At 43.4% G+C, this 17,405-nt stretch overlaps 1 protein-coding gene across 16 annotated transcripts in view; it reads left to right on the forward strand.

Moving 5' to 3' along the window:
- LUZP2 (leucine zipper protein 2) overlaps positions 1 to 17,405 on the forward strand; it is a 270,446-nt gene that overhangs the window by 39,505 nt on the left and 213,536 nt on the right. The gene's annotated exons all lie outside the window — the stretch shown is intronic.

Below are 17,405 nucleotides of genomic sequence, written 5' to 3' on the forward strand. Positions count from 1 at the left end.
AAGTGTTCAATTGCTTGATGCTCTCTGTCTCTATAGCTGCTATCCCAAATGCCCACCTAAGCCCCTTTGGGTCTTTAAAATACCCGCTTCGGAGGTAGTCTATGCCTAAAATGCAGGGGGCCTCTGGGCCAGTCACAATGGGGTGCTTCTTCCACTCATTTCCAGTCAGGCTCACATCAGCTTCCACTAAAGTAAAGTCCTGTGATCCCCCTGTCACACCAGCAATAGAAAACAGATTCTACCCCTACATATCTTGATGGGATTAGGGTACACTGTGCACCAGTGTCAACCAAGGCCTCATATTTTCGTGGTTCTGATGTGCCAGGCCAACGAATCCACACAGTCCAAAAGACACGGTTTTCCCTAGCCTCTACCTGGCTAGAGGCAGGGCCCCTCTAAACTTGGTTATCATCATACTTATCAGTTTGACTACAGGCTACTGGAGCGGCTTTCTTTTTGGTGGAGTATTCCCCCTGAGTCTTGCTGTCTTTCAGTTCAAGCATCCGTTTTGCCAGAGCAGCAGTAGATTTTCCATCCCATCTTTTCATGTTTTCTCCACAGTCACGTAGGAAAAACCACAGCTCAGTTCGTAGCTTTTTCTCTCTATCTGGGGAACTTCTGCGTTGAGTACCAGGGCTCCTGGTCTGTACTGCTGAGACTGGAAGAAGGTCTTCCCTGAGTTTCTTGAAATTCTCCTCCATTTTGTCGTGGAAGTTTTGCATATCTGCTCTCACAGCTGCAATTGTTGCCTGCATGGGGCCATGCACGGTATCTGCATATGCTCGAAGCTTCTTCGCCATATCCAGCACAGTCTCTTCCCGGTCATCCCGCTTCATTGTTGCTAAAGCAGAAGCGTATTCTTGTGGCCCAAGTCGAACAAGTTTTCGCCACATCACAGATGTGGATGGCACCAAGTCTGGATTTCTAGTACCTAAGTCACTCACAAAGACAATCTCTACTATTGCCATTTCTCTCAAGTGCTGAATCCCTTGTTCTATGGTTTTCCAACGAGTTTGCTGTATATAGAGATCGTCTGCACACAGATATCTTTGTGCCACACTTCTTAGGACCCGTTCCCAGAGACTATAAGGGTCAGCCCCCCTCATCATCTCCTGGTCAATAACCGGGTCGTGTGACAGGGATCCCAGATGCCTCGCTTCAGTGCCATCCAGAACTGTAGCCTCACCTGCAGCATCCCACAGACGGACTAACCAACTAATTATAGATTCATCAGGTTGTCGAGTGTAATCTTTTCTCAGGCCACGAAGGTCCTTCAGGGAGAAAGGTTCACCAGTGCCTTCTGATTTTGTGTCAGTTGCTGGTCTTGAGGGTCCTTCCCCCGCATCACCATTATCATCATCTACTGGCCGATCGGTTTTGGTTTTGAATTTCATGCCTCTCGTGGCAGGAGCAACAGACACTGGCTTAGGCTCACTGTCTGGTTTGGCTGCTGGCTTAGGCTCACTGTCTGGTTTAGCCTGAGTCACTGGGGTAGCTGCTGATTTATCTGCCTGCCCTACAGTATCTAGCAGCGTGCGATAAGCATACGCTAGGGCCCAGCTTATTGCAATGATATTTTTCTTTTTACAATCATCACAGCAATTCTCTTCCAGATATTTCCCTACTTCATCTGGGTTCTGAATTTGTTCACGTGAAAATTCCCAGGCTGGGGGATCAGAAAATTCCTTCAGAGTTCGGCCAATTCTCTCCCACTCTCTACACCACTCAGGATTTCCCACACCTGAGTCTACTTCTGGGGCAGGGGTCTCGTTGGCTCTTCTGGATATCTCAGCCCTCATCCTATAGAAGCTGCAGACTATATAGAGGAAGCTTAACAGCTGAGCCAGCTGTACGACCAGGAAAGTGGTATCCTTAACACTCAGGGGAAACTGGGTATTCTCAAAGAGGGACATAACAGATTCAAAGGAGAAGAAGGAAAGAAAAGGCTGAAACGCCTCATCCCCTGGTCTTCCTCTAACAAACTGGGTGCAATTACCAATAAACTCCCAAAATGTGCTACTAGGACTGGGAGGCAGGGTCGGGCGAAGAAACCATGAGCCAAACATACCTGACAGAAACTTCAGTAGTTCTATAAACTTCCTATAAATCATTATCACCGAGCCCAGCACAATAACCATTCTAATCTGTGCCCCTCTACTGTGAAAGAGGGCAAAGACAGGTATTAAAACCTCAAAAACTTTTAGGGACCAGGTCCACATGAAGGCCTCCACCCCAAGAGACATTATGTATCCAAACAACATGACTACTGACTGCTTTATCCCAATACAGAATAAATACAACCAACAATCAGTACAGGTTTTTCCACTTTCTCTTGCCCCACGTTCGGGCGCCAAAAACTGTATTTGTCCTAGTTTAGGGCAAATCAGGAAGGAAAACTCCAAATGGGGATCTCCACAGGGAAATGCCCCTCCCCACCAACGGGTCCGGGAAAAGGGAAAAAAAAAAAAAAAAAAAATTCCATGGAGACAAGTGGAAAAAGCTGTTTATTTAACAGAAATTGAGTAATATTAAATAATAAAACCTCTTGCTGTTCGATGGGATGGTAAGTCTAGGAAGAAAAGTCTTTTTTCATGTGGTGCAGCTCGGCTCGCTCAGGTTCTTATCAGTCCCTCCAGCGCTGGAAAAGTGCCGAGGCCCAGGCCCCGGTGGGCCACAGGCGTGAGCTCCCGGGGTTTGGCTGGGTGTCCAGTCCAGAGCAGGCTTGCACAGATCCAAGAAAATTGAAAAAAACAAAGGTCCAGGGAACTCCTCTGCCTCAGCTAGCTAAAACTAACTAAAAGTCAGAGAGAAGCTCTGTCCCGCTGTCTGTCCGTGCTGCAGACAACACAGTCCAGGAGCGGGGTGTGTGGGAGTGATGTTTTCCTTAACACACTGCGTGCTTCTTCTTTCCCCTCTCTTGCTTTCAAAGACAGTCTTAAAGGTGCAGGACTTAATATATAACATAAACCAGACGATTGGGGATACCAGTATCATAAAGTCACCCCAGGACAACCGGGAACTGCCGCTTCGGGCCCCGCTGTTCGCCACTCACAGGGACCGGGTCCTGCTACAGCCGCTTTGCATAAAAGCAGTCAAAACAACTCTTAAACCCAGCATCTCCAGATATTCCTGATATCCTCCCTCTCTGGTACAATCCTCATCTCTTAACCGCGTTTGAAAGTTCTTACAAGCCAGTGCCTGTTCCCAGAGTCAACAAGACACTTCCTGCTCTTCTTCCAATTTCTACAGCTCCCATGAAAGAGATTGCAAACTTCTCTCTCCCTGCCACCTTCAACGCGCTACTCTTTACACCACATTCCTCTAGAATCTCCACTACACAAATTCCTCTGCCTCAGAATCAATTACAAATTCCAACACCTCCTTTTGAGGACCCTCCCCAAAGCCATCAAAGGTGCTAGACACAGCTCACATCAATGCAGAGCAGATGACCTCTGCAGAAAGGCCGGAGATACCAGTCAGCTAGCCAGCTACCTTTACCAACTAAAACAAACCTGCAGTTACCATTTTCACTCCCTTGAACAGATCTTCAGTCAAGCTAGAAATGAAGACACAGACATCATTCTTTTCTAAATTTTCTTCTACAAGTACAAAGGAGTCCATCCTCACAATGCTGCTTAATGTGAATAATCTCTAGTGTAACTTTTCTCATGACAAGATATGATCAGATCTTTTATTTTTACAGGCATGTAGATACCTTGACAAGTGTCTGACAATACATTTATGTTTCAACAGTACTTGCAGCTTATATACTATGAGCAATCTATAACAAGAACCAGTCTTACAATTGTTCACAAAATAAGACTCATCTCTAAATTAACACATGTACTTATTAAAATAGACCAAGTTTAGAGTCTCCACAATTCTCTTCTTAATTCGAAACACCAACAGTCTTAATTTTAATCTTTTAACTGGGTCCACTTCTGCTTCTGTAATAAGCACAGCTGCAAAACAACACAAGCACTCCTAGAGAAATGTGCACTCTCCTGGCAAATTCAAAAGAACAAGAAATCATGGCAGTTCTGAGCCTGATCTTCAGCTAAACACACTATCACAATAACTCTTTAGCAATCATCAGATGATCAGCATTTCATATTGTGAAAAGAGAGACAAAATAATTTTCAGCATCAGTAAAGAGATTTATAATAATCCACAGGATTTTGCTTTTAGGCTGGCACCAGGTTCTGCTGTTAAGAACCATGGGCTTGTGCCCATCAGCACAGGACACAAACAACATTAGGGTTAACAGCTCTAACACTTATTGACAGACTGATAAGTTTTCTCCTTAAGGAGTGACTACTATGCAAAGTACTGTAACTTGCCTCTAAAAATAAAATCAACCACAAAATTCTACGATATTCACTAAAGGAATTGGAAGGCATACTAAGAAATGGGTTTGTTTCTCTACAAAACAAATATTGCAGTCACTCAAGAAAAAAACAAACAGAGCTTACTTTTTTTTCTACTTTTTCCCAGGATGCATTTCTTGGAATTCTTCCAAGCCCCTCTCTAAACTTCGGTGCTCTTCCTGAAATCTCAAATTTTAAGCACCGACACAGCTTACTGCTGCAGAAGCCCACAGCACAATCACGCACGGAATTGTCTCAGAACCCAGGAAAACAAGAGCTTGCAGCTTGCAGCTCCCTTGGTTTGGAGCCGATACCGTACGCCAGTACTGCTCCGTATCTCACTCACACATCTGGCTAAGAAAAAGCTCTCTGAGACAGTTTGACACCAGTCCTTACTCCCAGAATCACAGAACTTAATGTGCCTGAAGTTTCATAAGACCCCGGCACAGAAAACTTGGGTCCCAGAGAGACTCGCCCAGCTCCCTCACCATTGGGCATGTTCCCGGCCTGTTTCACAGCTTCAGGAGGTTCCAGGAGTTACTGAGAGCTCCTCTGATCCCCCTGTGCCTGGAGCAGGGAACCCGAACCAGCATCTGTGGTTCAATCCAGCCTGGCTGCAGCCACCAGAACAACCTAAGCACAGCTCTGCGGCTTGAGAGAGCTCCAAATGGGTTTAAACAATCCAGGGGCACCAAGACCTAGATGGCCCCTGCTCTCACCTTACTCAAGAGGGACGAGCTGAACGCATTCCCCCAGGGCACCCTCCGTGCCCTGACCTTATCAGGGTCCGGCCCGACTCACCGCCGGCCGGAGCTCCAGGAGTTCCCTTGCACTCCTGAGGCTGACCCGCCACTCTGTCTCAATAGCTTGGCAGGGAGTAGCCCTGGGAGCACTATCCCCCAGAAAAAACCTTTTACCGCCACCACAGTGGGGCAAAAATCTTCTAAAAAAACCCTAAAAAAACCTTCAAACACTGAATCACATACCAGCTCACCAAAGCGACCCCTCTCCCACAAGCAGCTCTTCTTGCCCGGGGGGAGGAAAGGTGCGGAGGGAAGATCAGCACTAAAGACAGTCTTGACTCTGCTCTGAGACCAGAGCTGCCAACCTGCTGAGAACCGATTTGATGCAACACCCCCGTGGCTCCTGGACTACAAGTCCCAGCTCCAGTTTGCCACCCTGGGGCTCCAAGACAGGAGCTCTCAGGGAGGAAGAAAATCACTCCATGTGTGACCCAGTCCCATGGAAGACTCGTGTTCACTCTCACTCCAGCACAGCACAAAAATCTTTCCTCTTTAACAACACAATACAATTGCTCACTCTCACTCCAGCACAGCACAGAAAATCTTTCCTCTTTAACAATGCAATTCCAGAAAACAAACTTTAAAGCAACAATCACACGTATCTACTTACGCATTCTCACATCCATTCCATTCAACTTCACTCAGTCACAGCAAGACAATAATGTGGTCTTTACTTCCCATTTACTTGTTAATATCCGCCTGTGGGCACTGTAGTATCTCAAATATCCCAATTATTCCAATATTCAAATTCCAATAATCAAATATCTTGGATTATTCCTCAATTTGGCTGTTTTAAGTCCAAATTTCTTGGATTTAATCCTCAACTTGACAAAGTTTCAGAGAATCCACATTTTACTCTGTTTTCCCAGTGGATTGTGCTAGGAAAACCTTCGGCTCCCTTTCCTGAGGGGCTAACCCTTCCCCTGAGACCCAGTCCCAGTAACCCCGGGGGTATCTTGCAACCCCCGCTTTCCACTCCCCCAAAAATTACTTACCATCCATTTTCTTCTTTGGATCTTGGTGCACAAGAATTACGGAGCTAAATACCGCGGTTTTAGGGAGCCTTTTACCTTTCCTTTGCTTTATTCCTCTCCTTCTTGTCCTCGGGGTTTTCACCTGCAGCCGCTGGCCCACACTAGGAGAAACGGAATGGGGTCTGCTGAACTCAGCAGGGGCGCGCCTGTTTCCCCGTTCTGGATCTCTGGTGGTCCTAGAGGTGAGGTGCTTCTCCCAGACAGAGCCCCCAACTGTGAAAAACGAGATTCACTTAATAAATTATAAAAAGTTTAATATAAACAAAAAGACAATTAGGAGACAAAGGAAATAAAGCAAAAGGGTTAAAACGGCCGGGTGCCGTGGAGCGTTGCCAGGAACACACCTGGTATCTTGGGAACACTCTTTTTATCCCCTCCTGCTGTGAGAGCTTAATGCATATTCAAACTTTTTCAAGAAGTATTTAGCATGTCCCCTCCCTGGTTCTGCCTATTTAGAACATGCTCTGTATAGTTTCTATTTTTGCTGATTATCATTATTTTTGCTGACCATCATTATTTGGAGTTTGGTTTCCTTTTTTCTGCAAATGGTCAGTGTTGATAACAGTCTGGGCCCCTCGTCCTGCCCTGGTGACAGCTGGGCTCCACATTGGTCCTTCCGCTGCTGCCAACGGCCTGGTCCTGGCTGCTGATAACAGCTTGGCCTCTATTGTTCTTCCGCTGATAACAGCTTGGGCCCCACTGTCTTTGCCCTCTTGGGTTTCTTTGCTTTGTACTAGGAGATTCCTTTAAGCTTAAAACTTGTTAGCAAGAAAAAAGTACATACATGGCCAAAAAGTATTTAACATATAATATTCATCCTAATACTTGCGAAAGCCAATATCGCAATACAGATTTATAACATCAATGTACTTATTTTAGAAGTCAGTGGCCTTTCACATGCAAGGAAACTGTAATTTTGTACATCCTTTATGAAAGAGTTCTTATCTAGTGGAGCTGTCATTGTACCATCAACTTTCAAAGTCTGGAGAAAGATGATGACTGCTAATCCTAAACATGATGTTGAAATATTTCTTCAGTTACCAAAAATCTCATTCTAAAAAGGACGCACCATTTTTATCACACTTGATCATCTTATTTTAGTAAATACAATAGTCCAATTGGTACCAAGATACCCAATTCCTGTGCTCAGCACTACTATGAACCTGCTATATAACCTTGAGCAAGTTACTGCAATTGCATATGCTTCTCTGGGCCACTTGTCACTTGTGTTATTTATCTGTTAAACAGTGTAGGGCAGAAATAATTACTTTTCATAGTGTATGGAGTTGAGCCTTTCTTATAAACATCTAAGTAACAATGTCAGTATTTCAGTCCTATGGGTCCTACTGTTACACTAATAAATATAACAATAACAATAGTAGAATTCTGGGTGGTAAAGTGGAAAGAATACCTGAGTTGTAAGTTTTTCACAATAAATTATAATGGAGACTTTATCTTGCTTTTACTGTGTGTATTAAAAATAGTTCTCTTTCCCTTGTTTACCTGCAAACCTTGATTATCTGAAAAACAAAATCAGAAATAGCTTAATATAGTTTAGTTTTAATCTTTAAGGCTCAGAAATAAAAATACAGTTATCAGTGGGGCACCTTACTCCATTGTGCCACCTTTCTCCAATTAGATTTTCATTCTCTTTGAAAAATTATAAACTTTGCTTATCTTAAATCATAGACTACACAAGACATAGGTTTTCAGTTTACTCTTAGTGATATATACATATATATATATGTTATATATGTTTTCAAAGTATACATTTCCTGAAAAATCTCTTGAGCTCTAGCAAGTGCTTCTTTTAAATTCAAACTGGTTAGTCAGTAAGACTAATGCAATTGTATTAGTGGGAAGTAGTTAACTTGGTACCTTATTAGTTACAAAGCTGACGACTTATTGTATCTTTTAAAACAATGTGACTTCTTTATGGATTTGTCCTGATTGAGTTCCTTGTAGGAGACGCTTTCTGGGGACGGTCAGAGACACGGCAAAGACCTCTATAATCGAGTTAAGTGTTAGAAGTTTATTTCAGGGCGTGGGGTAGAGAGGTAGAGAGTGAGAGAGAGAGCAAGAGAGAGAGAGCAAGAGAGGGCAAGAGAGGGCAAGAGAGAGAGAGGGCAAGAGAGCGTGAGAGAGAGGGCAAGAGAGACGGAAAAAAAGAGACCGAGCTCTTCTATACCACTACTTATATAACCTATACCTTTGAATATTCTATTCCTTTACTAACCAATCTTTCTAAGTATACTAATATAGTAACATTTGTGTACAACCTATAGAAATCGCTATTTTTGCATATTTTTAGTTATCTCAGGGTCCTTCAGACCTTTCCTTATAAGGCTGGGATGAGGGGTCTCAGCTTGGTTTTATTGCAGGACAGAATGTGTTCTGGCATACCAGCCCGGTTTCTTTGAATTATTCAAACCGTGCTATCATTTGTATTTCTTCCTTAGCCTCTCTGGCTACAAAGTCATATTTATAATTTCTTTCTAATTCTACCTTCCCAACATCTCCCCCGTTTTGTCTATGAATAACTAAGATATTAGATACGGTTCTACTCATTAGTTTCTGCATGCATTGGAGTATACAAGGTATAGCTATTAAAACTACAATTATCACTATACAGATTAAAACAAAAAGATAAAAACAACATGCACTTGGGTAAACGACAGAACTCCATTTTTTTTCTTGAGCTGCTTCTGGTAGATCACTTTCTTCTTGAAGATTCTGCGTAGATCAGGCTTGGGCGTCTGCTTCTTGGCTCTTTTTTGCAGGGTCACTGGCTGGTGTGGAGGTTTCAGCAGACTTTGATATGCAGTAGGGTTTCAGTGAGCTTTTGATCTCGTGCCTCTGCTTGAGCCGTGATTACTGCAGCTTGTGATGTTTGTGCTAAAAGAGCTTTTTCCAGCTTCTCCCCTAAGGTTCTCCCCAATTCAGTTGCTTGAATTGCTGCTACATGTTGTGGACTTCCTATTTTGTTACAAGCGTCTATCATTTCTGGCACTGTTGGCTTTTCTTTTCCCAGGGCTTTGATCACCTTCTTACATTCGGCATTAGCATTATTTTCGATAATGTCCCGTATCATAATTGGACGGGCTATATCATCACCACACTGGCGTTCAGCAGCTTGAATTACACGATCCACAAATGTTGTGAATGGCTCAGAGGCTTCTTGGCTAATAAGGTTATAAGCTTTTTCAAAAGTTCCAGCAGGCTGAATTTGCAAGAAGGCTCGCCGTGCCATTTTTTTGATGTCATCTAATGCTACCCTAGGCAGGTTTATCTGATTTTCATTTCGGTCATCTGGAGGTTCACCTGTGAGCTTTGACAGGGTGAGAGCACGCAAATCTGGATCATTACTACGTCTATAATTGTCCAATACATTTCTGAGTAGTCTCTTCCATTTCAATTCCCATAGCATAAATTGCGAATCTGTAAGGGTAATGCTAGCAAGATTTTTGCAGTCATTGGGTGTGAGAGTATGCTCTTCTAGTGTACTTTTCAGCAGTTGTTTAAAATATGGAGAGCAAATGCCACTGTCCTTTATCGCTTTTCGCAGTTCTTTTATCTCCTGGGGTGGAATAGCTGTCCATGTTCTTGGACCGCCCGCCTGCTGACTAAATAACACCGGCATTGCTAGGGGGTTTATGTTTTCTTCTTTGCAAATTTGTCTTTTGACTTCCAGCCAGTTTGTAAGTTGGCTATCATCATAACATTCTCGGGAATTTATGTGTAGTGGAGCTTCGGATTTTACAATCTCACTTTGAAGTGGTAAAGTCAGGGGATTAGCTGTTGCATGCATAGAATAGTTCACTGTCTCTCCTGTATTTATTAATGCAGATACTGTGTTAGAAATTCCCCCTTCCTTTTGTACCTTTTGTGTAGCCAGGTGTAGCGGCGGCCTTGTAGTTGTAGTGTCGGCTGACAGTAGCTGCGATAGGGGACGGTCAGGGGGCAGAACGGGATGCTGCACTTGCGGATAAGCCTCTGGGAGCTGCGGCACGGGCGAGGGCAGGGAAGCAGGTTTCGGTTGTTCGCGGTTATAATGCGCGGGGGCATCTGACAGCGAAGCAGCAGTTCTTGGTGATATTACAGCCGGGTCTGGTAGAGGATCGGGGGAATACACAGGACCAGACGCTGGCGGGAGTAGCGCGGTGTTTTGTGACCGTGTGGAAACCTGTGGCTGACACTGCGTTTGTGTAAGTTCCGGTCCAGGGTCGGTGGTGGCGGCCCTCGTGGCAGACAGAACCGGGACCTGCTGCGGCTCGGGACCGCGTGGCCAGAGAGAAACAGCAGAAGGAGCTGAGGGGGCCGGGGTGGACCGGGCAGCGGAGGCTGGAACGTCTGCAGGCCGCGGCAAAACGGGAGGCGGAGAAAAATGAAACAACGAGATCTTCGAGGCAGCAGTGGTCTGTGTCGGCCCAGGGGCCGAGGTGTGACCCGCTGCTGGCGGCGGGGCTGACTCAGCGGTGACAGGAGGTAGTGGAGGAGTTAGGGAAGAGGCTGCAGTGTGGCTTTGTAGCGCAGATAGAATATAAGCGGTAGCCGTGATGACGGCCGCAGGGTGCAGCGGGGGAGGAGCGGGAGATTCTCCGGTGGGGAGGAGGGGTGGTGGAGTTGAGGCGACAGCACCGACGGGGGGAGGAGCCACGATGACATCGCTGGGCGGAGGCGCAGGGGCGGAGTCAAGGGGCGGGGTCGCACCGGTGACGGGAGCGGGAGGGGCGGGGTGCACCGCGAGGGCAGAGCCGGGGGTGGGCAGTGCGGGGGTTGTGACAGCGGAGACGGGGTTTCTTGAGGGAGCGGGGAGCTCGCCGCTTGCCACACTGGGGGCGGGAACAGTATCGGGAGGGGGAGGGGGAGCAGGGGCGGGGGCCGCAGGGTCCGCCGAGGGGGATGGGGTCACCGGAACAGATTGCGAAATCACGGGGGCTGGGGGGGGTGGGGAAGGGACGCGCGAAACTGCGGATGCCGGAGTCGCTGAGTTTCGGGGGGCCGGAACGGGCCTGGCCACGTTTCGGGTCTCCGTGGCCAGGGACAAACGCGTAGTAGGGACTGGATCTGACGCGACAGCCACTGATGGTTGTTGCTTATTATGAAAGAGTTCTACGAGAGCTCTACACGCTGGGACTAGCTGCGCGGCAGTCATATCGCGGTGTGAGATATTATTAAAGAGTTTAATACCGACCGTGTCCCAAAAATCTCTAGTAAATACAGCTGAACGGTCAGCGTTGGGGAAGTTAAGTAGAGCCCATTCTAAAAGATCTTTTAGCTCTTGTTTCGGTAAATTATTGGACTCAGAGCGTAATAAATGTTTTAGTCGCTTATAGAGGTCTCTGTCGTGAATAGAGTAAGATTGTCCCATGATTAAAACTTGTGCGCACTAACCTCAGTACCGGAGAAAACAGCGTATCCAATCCCAGCTTCTCGTGGGGGCTGGCCAGGCTCCCCTGCTGCGGCTCCAGACGCTGCTTTTCGGGTTCCTTCACCAAGCTCCGATTCTAGCTGTTGCTTTGCAACACTGTAGCGAGCTCAGAACCCCTTTCCAGCACAGCACCAAGCGGTGCCAGGCACCTCGCTGTGCTCCACTCCCGGGCTGAGTCTCCCAGAGCTCCAAAAGACACCGATCCTCAGCGTCTCTGGACTCAGGAACTCCCCTTGCAACTTTAAAGAGCTTCGGCCCAACTCGCTGCTAAGCAGCGTGGTCCTTGCTCACGGTACTGGGAAAGCAGGCACGACAGATAAGTGTTAGTTACCGTCCATGAGGGTCTCTTACAGCTGAAGAAAACGCTCTGATCTCCTGGCTGGCTCGCCAATCTGTAGGAGACGCTTTCTGGGGACGGTCAGAGACACGGCAAAGACCTCTATAATCGAGTTAAGTGTTAGAAGTTTATTTCAGGGCGTGGGGTAGAGAGGTAGAGAGTGAGAGAGAGAGCAAGAGAGAGAGAGCAAGAGAGGGCAAGAGAGGGCAAGAGAGAGAGAGGGCAAGAGAGCGTGAGAGAGAGGGCAAGAGAGACGGAAAAAAAGAGACCGAGCTCTTCTATACCACTACTTATATAACCTATACCTTTGAATATTCTATTCCTTTACTAACCAATCTTTCTAAGTATACTAATATAGTAACATTTGTGTACAACCTATAGAAATCGCTATTTTTGCATATTTTTAGTTATCTCAGGGTCCTTCAGACCTTTCCTTATAAGGCTGGGATGAGGGGTCTCAGCTTGGTTTTATTGCAGGACAGAATGTGTTCTGGCATACCAGCCCGGTTTCTTTGAATTATTCAAACCGTGCTATCATTTGTATTTCTTCCTTAGCCTCTCTGGCTACAAAGTCATATTTATAATTTCTTTCTAATTCTACCTTCCCAACAGTTCCTCACTATTTTTCTGGGACCTAAATGTTTGAGTACTACAGGTAATGCTTTCTACCAGTAAAATGTCAATCAGTAGCCTTTTGGTAACCTTTATTCAAAATAGATGTAGTTTTGCAGGTGTACAATAATGTAGATTTATGCTATAAACTCTTCTCAGACTCAAAGTTTGTTCTATTGATTCTAGTGCATAGTCTATACCGCCTGCATCAAATTATTACTACCAAAATTCCTTTGAAAAAGTTATCAGTGAGTGACAGAAAGTTCTGATGTGTATTGCCTCTTTTTTTGGGTTGTCATTAGTCAACCTCTGCTCAAGCACACCGAATCTGCAAAGTCTTTGGTCACTTTGTTCTTGATAGTCTTGCATGAGAGTAGAGGGAAATAAAATATACAGCCAATACACCATAATAGGGGAGAGTCCAGGTCTGTGCTACCTGTCATTCAAGTGACTGAAAAGTTCAGCTGAATGTAGATAAAGGATAACCCTTAGTAGAAACAGATTTTTGTGTTTCATACGCAAGACTATAATAGGTAGCTTTAAAAAAATCACAGAAGTAGATCATATTGCTGAATAAGTGAGATTATCCAAAACAGCAGTTGTTTCCTAACAGCAATGCAAATAGAAGTTTGTATTTGCATCCTGAAACACTGAAAGCTTAAATAAAATTTGGGTATTATGACTGATGCTATGAGAAGCAGAGGTAAAGAATGAAAAGAGCAGATCAAGGTAAGAGCTTGGAATGCAGATTTACTGAAGGGATAAATTTTCTTTTAAATTTCCATCAGAAGAAAGACTTGTCTAGATTTATATATATGTTATATATATAGATATGACATATGGGCATAATGTAATTTTTAGCATTTGTAATATCAACTTTGAAAAAAGCATCAACTCTGGTTTTTTGTGAATGTTTATTGATCTCTGAAAAGCATAATTTTCTAGGTGAAATCCAACAATGTATTGATCACTTCTGCAAATTATAATGGTTTTTCTTATTTCTGGACATGCCAGGTATGAAATGCAGCTTTCAGAATAAGCAAATTAGAACTTGTGAACACTCTGTAAATGCTGTAAATGGATCTCTTACAAAGATACAGATTCTTTCATTTCAAGTTATGTTTGAGCACTTGTTCTTACAGGAATGGCTTAGCATCCTCTATAAATCATCTATGATACATGATGCAGTTTTCCTATGGGTGTTATGAAATGGAGAGGAAGCTTTGGGATGTCTTTCAAACATATTAGCATTTTCCCAGTGCCTGCTGTTTTGTCCACTTGAAAGCTGGAATCGCCATTGTCTTGGGCAAGTTTTCAAAAAGTCCATAAAATCCTAGTAATTTCTTAGTATCAGGTAAAGGTGATGTAGGAGAAAGGTTTCATGTGCAGTTGAAATTTATCTTACATTGATTTAGTCTGCTTTGAAAGGAATGAAGGACTGGTCTGGTTGGAAGGTATTTTTCATTAATAAGGAAGTGCTTTAGTCTTGTCCAATGCATAGCAACAATAATGAATAATTATTGCAATGTAAATCAGTCAACCAGGATAATAGTTGTAAGTATTTCTAAACCTGAAATCTAGTCAAGCAGCAGTTCATCCCTTTGTATTAAAGTTTCACAAAGCATGAGCTCTGAAGTTTAACACATCAATGTATTTTGATTTAAATTGTGAGTCATATCTTGAAAATATCATATCTGTATCTGAATCCATTTCTGATACAGATTCTTAATTAATTTTTAGTCTTAATTATATGATATTAGTATCCATACTAATATATACCCTTAACTGTTGCTTCTATTTTTCTTTCAGTCATTTTGAAGGACACTGAGGAAAACAAGGATTTTAATTTACAAAATTGGAGCATTTTTTCATATACTCTAAAACTGACTGACCTTGCTTTATCTGATCTATATTTTTCATCCTTTGATGACAGGACAGGTTATTTTCTTGACTGAAAGGACTGCTATAATGATAGAAGTTACTTAGATAGGAGGAGTTGTGCTCTTTTGAGTCAGCAATTTCATGAGCAGTCAGCACTTAATTTTATAGGAAAACATCTTGCTTCTTTTGTTGGCAGACTTGCATTTCTTTTTGTATGCATTAGTGTACTTGCTTATGAGGTGTATCAAGGAACAATCTTTCTGCAATTTTATCCAAACCCTGCTCCTTTCTCCATATGGATGATTATGCATACTCACTGGTGTTGACATGAAAAAGGAGAGGGCGTCAGGTGTTAACAGTCTGTCTTAATACAGGGACAAAAGAAAGGAAAAAGTGCTCCTGGATGTTGTCTTTCATTTGGTAAGTTAACCAGTCTGACATTAATGTCCATGTATGGACCTAACAAAACAGTTCCAAATACATTTCTAGTGCTGTATGCTGTGATGTATTTTATCTGGAGTGAGAGACAAAAACTTTCAAGAACTATTTATCCTATCTGCACATGCTCCTTTGTTCACACATTGGATCTCTGTGCACAGCAGTGTTGTGACTGATGCTGGCAGAGCCTTGCAGTTACCCCTGTGCATCTGGGTACATGACTTAGGTCTGAAGCCAGGTCTGTACTGTTGGTTGCAGCTTGCATACTTCTAGAACTAAACTTTGTAGTTCTGCTGGTTTTCAGATGATAGGGTTTTCATGAACTGCTCTGGTGGCTATGCTCAATTATAGTAAAGGGCTTTGTAGTCTGTACTGGTAAAGCAGTTTTTCTTTCCTGGGTTTTGCAGCTCCAGTGGAGAATTCCAAGTACAATTACTAGACTCTACTGTTAATTGACTTGATAATTTTTCTTATTGATAACTTTGAAACCAGAATAGTGTGGGCATTCAACGGTGTCAAGAAACTTAGAAGACTAAATGAACTTGCAAGTGAGTAGATGAAAATTGTGCACTTTACAGTAACTGAATACCACCATCTAGATGATAATGCCCAGAGAGTAATTTAGAGATAAGGTTTAATTTAGATAGTTTACAGCCAATTTTATTAAAGTTGTGTAATCAAAGTTTCTAACCTTAAATGGATTTTTCTAAGGTTTTTTACTTACTAGCAATCCGTCAACACAGGAATAGGTGCAGATCCGGGGTAATTATATGGTCACATAAGCAAAATACTAGTGAGGGGTATTATTTTTCTCATTTCAAACTGAAAACAACATTATTAAAACCCCTTCTAATTGTTCGGAAATCTGTACCGCTACAGTTAGTAGAGTACAATACTGAAAAGATTAATTTTTCTCCTCCCTTATCTGCCAATTCAGATTAACAGGCTGTTAGTTTATCAATGATGCATTATATGTAATGCAATGGAACAATCTCTTAATTTGAGCACCTAGTATGGTGTCAGTCTAAATATCCTTCAATTGATTTAATTAGCAAAGCACCATGTTGATCACTTTGCAATTAAACTTTCAGTTTGTGTGAGGAAAAGAGGAATCCCTTTACAAAACAAAATATTAGAATTAGACCTGTAATAACAGTAATTTACATGGCTGTTCTAAGGAATGTGTTAAACAGTTAATGAATTATTCAGCTCTAGTTGTGTGTAACATTTATAGATTTTAGTAAGCTTTCCCATACTGAATTGTACTAGTTCTTGCATATTTATTAGTAGAAGAGGGCTCATGAGCAAAAAATATTCTTTAATATATTATCTCTTACAAAGAATAGCACTGTGTTTTCGCTGATGCCTGTATTTCAAAATATTATTCCATATATATATAGATAGATATAGATATATATAAAATCCATGTATTATTGTTACTACTTTTGAGATGCAGAAAAAACTTTCTATGGGCTAAGATTATCTAACTATTTTTCTCACCTCTGTGTTCAAAGTTCTCCTCTGGAAGTTTTTAATTTTTAGGAATTGGAGATGGACTTGGGGGTGCTGGTGGGTGAGAGGCAGGACATGACCCAGCAATGTGCACTGGCAGCCCAAGAAGCCAGCTGTGTCCTGGGCTGCATCCAAAGCAGTGTGGGAAAGCAGGGCAAGGGAGAGACTTCTGCCCCTTTGCTCTGCTCTGCTGAGATCCCGCCTTCAGTACTGTATTTAGCTCTGGGGTCCCCAACAGAGGAAGGACATTGACAATTGGAGTGAGTCCAGAGGAGGCCAAGCTGATCAGAGGGATGAAGCAATTCTCCTATGAGGAAAGGCTGAGAGAGCTGGGATTGTTCAGTCTGGAAAAGACAAGACTTTGAGATTACCTTATTGCAGCCTTCCAGCCCCTCAAGGGAACTTACATGAAAGATGGAGAGAGACTTTTTACAACAGCATGTAGTGACAGGACACAGGGGAAAGGATTCAAAATGGAAGACATTACATTACATATACATTATGTATTGGAAAAAAAAAAATCTTTACTCTGAGGGAGCAGAGGCACTGGAAAAAGTTGCAAAGAAAAGCTGTGAATGCCCCATGCCTGGTAGTGTTCTATCCTTGGTTGAATGGGTCTCCCCTGGTCTAGTGTAACATGGTCTAGTGAAAAGTGTCCCTGTCCATGGCAGGGAGCTTGAAACTAGGTGATGTCTAAGATCCCTCCCAACCTAGGCCATTCTATGCTGCTATAAATATTTGAGCCAGCTGTAGGTGCTTCCTGTTGGTTGCTGCTCTTCTGTCTTGAAGATACCAAGTCCTTCACATTGCTGCGTTGAATGATTAATTTCTGAGCCAAAAGAAATCATTTCATGGGTTGCTATTTCCCCAGCATATCAGAAGAATCATTTTCTCAAAATCTGCCTTAGCTTTCTCAGTGAGATGCTCTGGGCTCTTACTGTAGTCAGTAACATGTATGGACAACACAGAGTGTATTCATGAGAGAGCTGT

Source organism: Cyanistes caeruleus, chromosome 6 (genome assembly GCF_971803275.1).
Source record: "Cyanistes caeruleus chromosome 6, bCyaCae1.hap1.1, whole genome shotgun sequence".
In the NCBI taxonomy this organism is placed as follows: Eukaryota; Metazoa; Chordata; class Aves; order Passeriformes; family Paridae; genus Cyanistes; species Cyanistes caeruleus.